The sequence below is a fragment of the Olea europaea genome, chromosome 22 (genome assembly GCF_002742605.1).
Source record: "Olea europaea var. sylvestris chromosome 22, O_europaea_v1, whole genome shotgun sequence".
NCBI classification, from domain to species: domain Eukaryota; kingdom Viridiplantae; phylum Streptophyta; class Magnoliopsida; order Lamiales; family Oleaceae; genus Olea; species Olea europaea.
Genome location: NC_036258.1, coordinates 14,994,617 through 15,003,535, shown reverse-complemented (window position 1 = coordinate 15,003,535; position 8,919 = coordinate 14,994,617). Strand labels below are relative to the sequence as shown.

At 32.4% G+C, this 8,919-nt stretch overlaps 1 long non-coding RNA gene across 1 annotated transcript; it reads left to right on the top strand.

Annotated features, from left to right (window-relative positions):
• Positions 1 to 1,568: 1,568 nt before the first annotated feature.
• Positions 1,569 to 3,185, top strand: LOC111371810. Its single transcript, XR_002698660.1, has 4 exons — positions 1,569 to 2,229; positions 2,400 to 2,470; positions 2,595 to 2,766; positions 2,881 to 3,185. It is a non-coding gene; the product is annotated as an uncharacterized LOC111371810 (long non-coding RNA).
• The last annotated feature ends 5,734 nt before the right edge of the window (positions 3,186 to 8,919 follow it).

Here is an 8,919-nt window from a genome sequence, read left to right as displayed (position 1 = left end):
ATCTAAGACCATTACAAACATATTGATCTTTTGTTCTAATATTTTATGACATTAGACAATTATACATCATCTACTTTGCTTGTTGTTCAGTAGAAAGTTTTAAAGAATTTATTAATATTTATTTAAAAAATTGAGAAATTCATAAAATATTTGTTATAGAAAGCCACATATTATCTGTCTTAAATAGAAATAGAGGTGACTTCTCTTCACAAATTAAAAAGCAAATCATTGAGCGATTTAATTCTCAGTGTCGGAGTTTCTTAATAAAAGATCTTGAAGATTGTTAAAAAAAGGGGGGGGGGCATAAAATTATAAGAGAAAATAAAGATAAAAATAGTAGGATTTCCTTTCTAAGAGATTTTTTTTTTTTATTTTAAAGATTTTGTTATCATAATAGATTTTTTGTTATATTTTTTCATCATTTTCTTCATTTAAAGACTTTTTCTTACGAATTTAATTAAGCAAAAGACTTTTTTACTAACTAGAATTTAGTTAGAATAAGACTTTTTCCTTTTAGAATTTAATTAACAAGACTTTTTCTTACTACAAAATTTTCTCACTTTAATAAGTATCTACGTAAAGAAGTTTTTAAAAGATTTTTTCTTACTTGTCATTTTCTTACAAGATTTTTTTTCTTAGTTTTCATTTTCCTACAAGAAAATGTCATATATGTATGACTCTTGAAAAAATCAATAAAAATTATTTTTCGAATCAGCATGGTACTATAGTCATTGAAGGTTGATAAAATATATCTTATGAAGATGGTATTATTTGAAAATTGTACAAGACAAAATGAGATATACTTCACTAAATTTGCAATATTGAAAATATTGATATACAAGACATAGATAGCTTGATATAAGAATTGAAATCAATGAAACTAGCTGTAATCTTTTTTCTTTGATCAAGTTTTGTCCCAATGATTTTTTTTGACAAAGTTTTAACGAGCTAAATTGTATTACTCCAAATTATTTTTACTTTTTTTTATTTGTTGGTATTTTTTTTCCATCAAGCTTTTTGCCAAATAACGTTCCAATGAGATAGTTATTGTAAAAATAATTATAAAAGGGTGAGTAGTATAAAACTATAAAATAAATATTGATGATTATATAGTCTCGTCATTATGCATAGATAAACTTTATCTAGTTTGAAGAGTTTATATCATTTCAATTATAAGAGCCTGTTTGGGAGTGATTTTGAGAATTGATTTTTTGATCGTTAGGAGAAAAGTGGGGTCCACCTTAAAAGAAGAAGTCAAATATGATGGCTGAAATAGTGAAATAACGATTAAAAAATCAATTTTTTTGGTGAAAAAATTGGGCCCAAACAGACCTTAACTATTATTTTGAATCCTATAAATACGGGTCTTGATTATCAATAAGATATATATATATATATATATATTTCTAGACTTTTTTTTTTCCCTTCTAGTTTTTATGACATGCCTAAAATTAAAAGGATTATTCTTGTTTACTAGGGCCTATTCATGCCAGGGCCAGCTGGCATTATTAGGGCCTATGTAGCTGGGCTAAACTAGTATGAAGGCAAAATCGCCTTTGGAACAGTACGCTGCAGCCATTTATCTCTGCCCTTCTTTTTTCTGCGCCATAGCCATTACAACAATGTTCCCCTCCAACACAATCTCTCTAAGCCACCAAGTCCAAACCTTCCAAGAATTACATTCTCACACGCACGTTTCTTTATCTATTCACTCTATCCTCAATGGCCCAGTAGTACTAGAATTTATGCCTAAAAATATATATATAAGAAAACTTGTAAACAAAGAAGGAATTAGGATGGGAAGATACTGGAGGTGGAGATACAAAACTTGTCTCCTATTCACCTCCAACCACACAAGCCGCTTACCCCCATTGTCTTCTATATGCAATTTTATTTCATGCCCACAAAATTTTTTTCCTATCACTTAATAATTTGAGTTTACGAGTGTTAAAAAGTCTGAGATTTTTAGACTTTTTTGACCTAGGACTTGTGGTTTTCTAGGAATTTTTTTGGGTTTCTTGGTTCGTGTGTGAAAGTTCGAAGATTTTTTTTTTTTTTTTACCTGGCCTTTTTGTGTTTTTGTGGGATTTTAGTTGTGGGCATTAGAATTTGAACTAGACGATGAAAAGGGTTTCTTCGGATTTTCATCAATTCCATACTGTTAATGATGAAGCCAAAGCAAAGCTCAAATATCAAACACTGGCGAATGAATTTTTGGAATTGCAAAAGGTTAGTTTTTGTTTTTATTTTTTTGCTGTTTTAGGTTTTTTTTTATTAGGATTTTTAACTTGATTCTTATCTGTTGTTTGATCAAGCTTTTTATTTATTTATTTATTTTTTTTACTGATATTTATTTTTCATGCCCATAAACATAAATTATTACCTGATATTGTTATCAGGAATTTTTTTCGAAGAAGAGGAAATTGAAGGCTGCAAAGCATAAAAGAGATACATTTTTTGCTGAAGTTAGGTATGAATTTTGTGTAGCCAATTTGAGTGTTTAATTGTTTTCCGTCTTCACAGTAAAAAGAAAAAAAGTAGAATAATGATTGGATTGTCATTGTTTATTGAACATTGTAACTGATGAATTTCAGATTTTTGAGGCGAAGACAAAAATATTTGTATAGAATAAAACATTCAAATAAGGGGAAAGATCTTCTCCGTTTGCCAAATTCAGATGAAGAAATCAATGTCGCTGAAGAGGAAAGAAATCTTAGCTTCCTATGAAGCCGCACCTGGAAAGTCAGACTCGGTTCTGGTCTCAAGGTCACACATGTTAATCAAATTCTTTTAACAAACGCAGATAAATAAATTCGTAGTTAACATTAAGCCTAAATTGATTATTATTTAATAAAAAGCTCCTTTTATACAATGTTACAGAAAACTGAGGAGGTTGGAGGACAAGACCAGGTTCTTGAGAAGGAACAAAGATTTGCCAATAGGCTGAAGAATGGCTTAATTCACGATAAAGCAGTCGACGAGAGGAAGATCTCACGGTATGATCTGTTCACTCTTCAGGTCTAATGTCCGCATATTTTTCCAGATAAAGAACTTAGTAGTGTTTACTTGCCAGAAGTAGTTAATTGTTGGTCTCCATTTTTCTTTAAATTTCTGATCCAACAAAATTTTTTATACCAACGTTCTCTAAATTTAATAAAATCTTGATAATCAAAATTTAGCTCATTGTATATAGGAGTTGTTTGCCTATCATTATACCACATTCTACCATATTATCTTCTACCGTACTCATTTTCAACCACACATTCTTCATTAAAATAATATTATACGTAAATCAAAAATTTTTTCTTCTTTTTTAACCACACATTTCAACATTGATCACTATTCCATAATACATTACCCACAAATAATGGGACACAAATACCCCCATAGTCCTTGTTTGGCCCGGAAAATTTTTTGATTTACGTGTAATTTTGTTTTATTGAAAAATGTGTAGTTGAAAAGAAAAGGCCCAAACAAGAGCATAGGTTAAGAACCCACTAAAAGGCAGACATTTTGGAATTTCATTAGACAAATGTAATCTCAAGAGATATGTAGTAGATAGGCTAATTAACATGACTCGTCTCGAATAATGGACCTGACACGTGTGATATGCCGATGGTAGATATCAGCTAAGTGTTGTATCTACCACCAAGGCAACTGAACTTTTAATTCTTTCAACTCTGCTGGAGGTGGTTGTGAAATTGGAATAGTTCCTGGGATCAAATAAATGGTAAACTCAATTTCTCTATTTGGAGGTAACCCTGGAAAATCTAAAAGAAAAACATCAAAGAAATCTCTTACCACTGTTATATCATCAAATTTTAGCTTAATGATTTAGGTGTCAATCACATAAGCTAAATATGCATGGCAACCTTTCCTAAGCAATCTCCTAGCATCAAGTGGGGATATAATACATGAAGGTAATATTTTTCGTTCATCACTAAAAACAATTTCAGGCTTTTTTTGGCCTTCTAAATGCTACCTCTTTGCGGAAACAATCAACGGAGGCATAATTTGTAGCTAGGAAATCCATGCTCAATATTAGGGCTGGGCAAAACCCAACCTAACCCGCTCAACCCGATCAACCCAAACCAATTCGATCGGTTTGGGTTGGTTTTTTAAGTTCAATTGGGATGAAAAATATTTTTGAGGTTGGGTTGGGTTTCGGGTTATGATTTAAAACCCAACCCAACCCGATAAATTAAAAATAATAATATCTAAGATGAAAAAAAACCTAAATAAAAACAATAGTAAAGATATGAAAATGACTTATAATTTATAAACGTCCATTTTTTTTATTTTTTTTTTTATATAGATTGATTTCTATAAACATAATTTACAAATGAAATGTTATTTCATAATAAAGTAAACATTAAGAAGATAATGATGAAATGAATAAATCCCAAAAAATTGTAAAAAATAAATAATAATAATAATAAATACTTCATAAATTTTAAACTTATTTATACATCATTTTTCAAAAAGAATTCCTTACATAGGTATTTAAAAAGAAAAAACAGAAATTTTCAAGTAATTTCAAACTTTAAAAACTTTGATTGGACCGAAGCCCAAACCGACCAACCCAACCCAAACCAACCCAAACTTGATCGGGTTGGGTTGGGTTGGGTTTAAACTATTAATTGGGTTGGGTTGACTTTAAATAAAACCGACTATGTTGGGTTGGATTTGGGTTCGGGAAAAAACCGCCCCAACCCAACCCATGCCCACCCCTACTCAATATCACATCAAAATCATGAATATCAAGTGGAATCAAATTAGTTTTCAACTCCCGATTATTCACTCTAATCACGCAATCTTTGTACACACTGTTGAGTGAATGATCAAGAGTTGAAAGCTAAAATAGTATGTACAAGGATTGTATGATTTGAGTGAATGATCGAGAGTTGAAAGCCAATTTGATTCCACTTGATATTCATGATTTTGATGTGACATTGGGCATGGATTTTCTAACTGCAAATCATGCATCCGTTGATTGTTTCCTCAAAAAGGTAGCATTTAGAAGGCCAGAAGAGCTTGAAATTATTTTTAGTGGTAAACGGAAAATAACATATCTGTACTTGATACTAAGAGATTATTTAGGAAATGTTGTCATGCATATTTAGCTTATTTGATTGACATCCAAATCACCGAGCTAAAACTTGATGATATACTAGTGGTAAGAGATTTCTCTTATATTTTTCTTGAAAATCTTCCAAGGTTGCCTCCAGATAGAGAAATTGAGTTTACCATTGATTTGATCTCAGGAACTATCCCAATTTTACAACCACCTTATAGAATGGCTCCAGTTGAATTGAAAGTTTAGTTGCCTTGGTGGATTCGACACTTAGCTGGTATCTACCATCGGCGCACGACATATGTTAGGCCTGTAAGAGTGATTCGAGATGGATTGTGTCATTAACATAATTTTTGGATAAGTCCTCGTCTAAATAAATAAGTATATTCTATATATGGTTATCAATCGACAATCATAAGTCTAGTCCGTATCCGTAAATTTTGCAAATTTACGTGAAAAAATGACTATTTTTGTTGTGAACATGCCTCTTTTGAAAATATGATCGCATTTTTTACCTCTATTGAATTTTGTGACTTTTTGGTGCCTTTTGATGTATTTTTACCTTTTCCAATTCTTTTCAATGCAGTTTGTGCAATTATCAATGGTATTGATACTTATGTTGTTTTAGTATAAACACTTTTTTTTTATTTTATCGTACTTTTTGTAATTCATGGAGATGACATTCCACATGTGGCTTTTGTGTGGGAATGGAATCGTGTTTCATTAGTGCACTTCCATTCCCACATTTGATAGTTGATTTGTGTCACAAGATTGACAAAGTTTTATGTTGTCTGTCGACCTTTTCCCTGACCACATGGGTTTCCTGTCACCGAACTCTTGGGATTGAAACCTATCAAAATAACCTTCGAACATTTATAGAATTGAAAAAGTGTTTCATTATCTTCTTCCTTCGCCACCCCCCAAAACCATCAAATTCATCCACTGAGCATGCACTGCAATTCTAAACATCATACACATATTGACACAGCCTTCCATTCACTGATGGCAGCTGCTACCAGTCCATGTCCCTGTTGCCTCTCATGGTCACTTAACTGCAGATTTTCATCTATTACAGTTCTCCATTTCTATCACCAAAAGAAGTAAAAAATCGAAATTGAAATATTGATTTATTCCTTCCTTAGTTCATACCAAACATGGGATATCCTATGTTGATGGCATCCTATTCTGGTAGTCATTTGGTTTCTATCCATTTTCATACTGTAAACAGTATACCCAATGCTACTTCAAAGAGTTTGATAGCAAATTGTATGGATGCGAATGGTATTTTAAATAAAAATGGATTAGACAAAATAGAGAGTTTATCATGAAAAAGAAGTTAAAATATTGTATTTTATAGTGTGTGTACAATCTACTTCCTGTGTGTTTAGTTATTATTCTATATGAAAAAAATAAAAAAATAAAAAATAAATAATAATAATAATAATAATAATTTACCCTCCATCTCTTCCCTCTTAGTTCGAATCAAACCTTTTAGATGTACACGACTAGATTATATATAGTGTGATATAGATTATGTATAGTGTAATATGTATACATCATCATTGGCGCTGAATGCCAATTTAGGTGGCTATGAGCTCCTTCGTTCATTGTTCAACCTAGACTAGTGATGAATATTATCATTTTAATAATTGTTTAACTTTTTTTCTTCTTTAATACAATTTTGTACCGTCTATGCTCGACGGTTCACTTTATTGAACAAACCAAAAGGATATGAAAACAGGGTGCCTTCATCCACCATTTAAGACATTTTAAGACAGTTATCAAGGATGTTCAAAACCTGTAGTTGGATGATCTATAACTTTTCTTCAATGGTAGCATATGATACAGAAACTGTTAAAGGGTGAGAAAATACTGAAGGCAAATCCTCGTGTTTGATCCTTTCAGCTCCAGCAAATTTGTATACAAATGCAGATCCGAGTAGAAAGATCAGATGTTATGAAAAAGTCTGCAGCCATTATGATTCGGTTTCTGCTGGTTTTGACTTCGTTTGCACTTTCTCAGCCGACGATGACAGGCGTTAGTTTTGGCTCGGTTCGCACTTTCTCAGACGACAAGGATCTATCGTCTGTTGATGTACATGCCGGTGCCAAACACCTAAAGAGTACTTTTTTTGCAGACTACAGAAAGCTTATTCTCCTGCATATGAAAATTAACGTTACCAAACCGATAAATCAACGTTAGGCACAACGTGCAAGATAAAATTTCTCCTCAAGATGAAACGAAAAATAATTATCTATAAAACGATAAGATAAAAATGTCTTACTTTCACACGAAGCAGCAAATAATCAAACAAGATCGAGGTTGAGCAATGGACGTGGAAATTACATAACTGTTTGATAATATTCTGGGGATCAATTGTGGTTGATTACATGAATCCTTAAAGACTCAAAACAATATATTCTCCTTTTTTTTTTTTTTTTAACGAGGTGTCCCAGCTTGCGCCAGATTATATCCTCGTCCCAGAACCTTCGGCCCCTCAGCTGCTCAAGGAGGTAAATCGCAGGATGTGCTCTTGTTGGTTTCCAGATTCCCACATGACTTTTACTCCTTCCCCAAAGGGAGCCTCCTCTATGGTGATTAATCTACCAATAATTCCTCCTTTATTGGATCAAAGGTTTCCACCAGGAATCGAACTCCCCACGCTTGGTTTCAGAGCCCCCCAATGTGATTGTTCCGCCAACTTGGGTGTGCCCTGGGGGACCAAAACAATATATTCTTTACAATTCCATGGGCTGCTCTAACTGAACTCATATTAGACATCTCAGATTTTTTTTACTCTATAAACTCATATTCTCAAGTGATAGGAAAAAGAATTTGTGGGCGTGAAATAAAATACGATATAGAAGACAATGGAGTAAGTGGTTGTGTGGTTGGAAGTGAATAGGAGACACGTTTTGTATCTCCTTGAGTCATGTCCAATTAGAATTGTTGCATCGATTTTAGATATGGCCTAGTCTCTTAAAATATATATATTTTCCCCAAATGATCACCAAAATTTTCCAAAGTTTTCCACAAGATCACTAAACTTTGCCAATGATTTCCATGGGGTCACTGAACTTAACCAAAGGTTCCCATGAGGTCACTAAACTTTGCCAATGACTCCCTAGGTAGTTACTCAACTTTGTAGTTGTCCACCTCATTAGAAATTTGCTTACGTGACCAAAAAAATTGCATACAAACATACCACATCACTTGCTCCGTTTAAAGAGTCATCAAAATCATTTGATTTTGCAACCAACGTTAGGTCAGCTATGGATGAGGTCCCGATTTGCCAAATTCAGTGACTGCCTAGGGAAGTTTCGAAATTCTGTAACCCTGTGAGAACTTTTGACAAAGTTCAGTGATCATTTAGGAAACTAACCCGAATTTTACAAATGAAATATTTATGTATTGTATATGAATGTAGTTTTTAAGTCTTGAATCTTCTATTCATCTCCTACTCAAATTTTGTGTTAAGTTTGCATTTGTACTTCAGTCAAATTTCAAGTCTCACAGTTACTAATTTATTAGAACTTAACTTCCCAAGCCACTAAAGAAAAATAAAGTTATTGAACATGATAGAGCATTTTCTATATGCTAGTAAGAATGTTTAAACAATATAATCACAAAATGTAAAAATCGCATATCTTGATACATAGCTCATTATTAATAAGTAATAAGTTCATTCACCCGTGCTTGTAACTGTAAGAATTTTGTCCTATATTATTAAAATTTATATGCTTTTATCTAGCATTAAAAGTGAAGAAAAGAATAAATAATTTAACCTCTTAAGATGACATTGTTTGAATCTCAATGCCAGTAAAACTATTAGAAGATAGGAAAGC